At 43.0% G+C, this 2,500-nt stretch overlaps 1 protein-coding gene across 5 annotated transcripts in view; it reads left to right on the top strand.

Moving 5' to 3' along the window:
* LOC125308598 (cGMP-dependent 3',5'-cyclic phosphodiesterase) overlaps nucleotides 1–2,500 on the top strand; it is a 144,785-nt gene that overhangs the window by 92,665 nt on the left and 49,620 nt on the right. The gene's annotated exons all lie outside the window — the stretch shown is intronic.

The raw sequence follows: 2,500 nt of genomic DNA, 5'->3' as shown, positions 1-2,500 counted from the left end.
TCGAGAAGATAGAAGGATTGGTGGCAGTAAAGAGAAAGACCATAAGAGAAAGTGTGTGTGTCTGTGTATGTGCGTGCGTGTATGTGTGTGTGTGTGTGTGTGTGTGTGTGTGTTTGAGGGACTGATGGGTCTAGTTGGAGGATGAGAGGGGGGATATTGATCTTTCCATCGTTCCCTCATGCGTGTAATGAACAGAAAAACCACACACACAAACACACACACACACACACACACACACACACACACACACACAGTTTGGTCTAACGGGTGGTAATTTAGCAGCATGTGCCTGTGAGCATTTAACAGACAGATGAGGATGTTGGTAAAATGCCACCTGTCTCAGCCAATCAGCTTAGAGAACGCTGCTCACAAACCAGCCAATCAGCATGTATGTTTGTTGTGTGTGTGTTGTGTGTTCTGAAACACACACACACACACACACATATATTAGTTATAGGTGTGTGTTATGGTGCTTCTGTGCTCTACAGTGTGGTCAAGCCAACGGCATCGGTTTGAGTGTATTTTGGTATGTGACTGATTGTGCATGGGTGAATGAATGTATGTGTGTGTGTGTGTGTGTGTGTCTGTGTGTGTGTATTTGTGGATGTGTGTTCTTAGTAATGAGATTGCCGAAGTGGCATTTGAGATGGGCAGGGTAAATGTTAACAGCATGATGACCTTTGGCATTTGACCCCATGGGGTCACTAATCGTGTGTGTGTGTGTGTGCGCTCGTGTTTGTGTGTGCGTGCGTGTGTGTGTGTGTGTGTTATGGTGTTGCCGCTACCCACTGGTGCCATCTCTGGAGGTTTTGGGGTTTTATGGCCCCAAATCACTACATCCCTGCCCCCAATGTTAAAGTTGGGAGTGCAAAAGCCCCCAATGATGAAACAAGTGAAGCAGCATGATTCTGTTGTGAGCCAGCTCTGTACATACAAGCGCTAGCGCTAATACAACAATACATCTGCTAATAATGCTAATACAACGAATATAGCTAGCGCTAATACAACAATACAGCTGCTAATAACACTAATAGAACTAATACAGCTAGCGCTAATACAACAATACAGCTGCTAATAACACTAATAGAACTAATACAGCTAGCGCTAATACAACAATACAGCTGCTAATAATGCTAATACAGCTAATACAGCTAGCGCTAATACAACAATACAGCTGCTAATAATGCTAATACAGCTAATACAGCTAGCGCTAATACAACAATACAGCTGCTAATAATAATAGTACAGCTAGCGCTAATACAACAATACAGCTGCTAATAATAATAGTACAGCTAATACAACGCCGGCTGTGACAACAAGCCCCCTTTATGAGTAGGCTAGTTTCCTGGTCACCTTTATGAGCAGGCTAGTTTCCTGGTCATCTTTATGAGCAGGCTAGTTTCCTGGTCATCTTTATGAGCAGGCTAGTTTCCTGGTCACCTTTATGAGCAGGCTAGTTTCCTGGTCATCTTTATGAGCAGGCTAGTTTCCTGGTCACCTTTATGAGTAGGCTAGTTTCCTGGTCACCTTTATGAGCAGGCTAGTTTCCTGGTCATCTGTGCTACTAATTGAAATTATGCCCGGCTTCTGTCTGTTCAATGGAATGATATTATGGAACCAAAACACAAAGAAACTAAAAGTTTCCCAGATCAGGAAATAGTTAATTAATAGTTAATAGTTAATTTGGCGTCATCAAATATACAGGCATATAATTAGGAGGCATGAGAGCCCATTCAGCCCATTCGATGTGTGTGCGCGTCTGCACAAGTGAAAATGAAGCAGCGATATCTATAATGATCGAAGTTCCTGTAACTGTCCATGAAAACAGCATGGATAGCTTAATCCACTACTGCACTTAATAATGGAAATGCTGGCTTGTTGATATTGATATTAACAGAGGTATCATAGCATAGCCTTGGCGAAGACAGCTGAACTTTATTAAACATTTATTTTACTCATCTCGCTGGAGTTAACGCAAAATGCGGGCTGTTGCACAAAGAAATGAATGATGGAGATGATCTTGGTCTCTGAAGACAGCCTGTCCAGGCCCGAACAACTAGAAACAAAACGAAGTGTGGGGGGCTGTCCACCAAACAAAACCAAGCGAAGTGGGGGGGCTGTCCACCAAACAAAACCAAACCCTCCTTTTCCACTGGGCATCCTTGAGATGTTTCCACAGCTTAATTGGAGTCCACCTGTGGTACACTCAGTGGACATGATTTGGAAAGGCACACACACACACACACCTGTCTATATCAGGATGTTTTTTGTGCAGTGTATGTGACACTAAGAGACCCTCCTCCTCTGCTGCATTCTACTGACAGCTTTGGGATCCTCAAAAAGCACACACACCTGTCTATACACACTACTGTACACGTCTCTACACACACCTGTCTATACACACTACTGTACACGTCTCTACACACACCTGTCTACTTTGTTTCTAGCTAGTTAATTGTTCCTTATAGAGGCGGTTTGTAAATGTTTATGATTATTGTAT

This window comes from Alosa alosa, chromosome 15 (assembly GCF_017589495.1).
Source record: "Alosa alosa isolate M-15738 ecotype Scorff River chromosome 15, AALO_Geno_1.1, whole genome shotgun sequence".
Taxonomy (NCBI): Eukaryota; Metazoa; Chordata; class Actinopteri; order Clupeiformes; family Clupeidae; genus Alosa; species Alosa alosa.
This window is presented reverse-complemented; position numbering and strand designations above follow the sequence as displayed.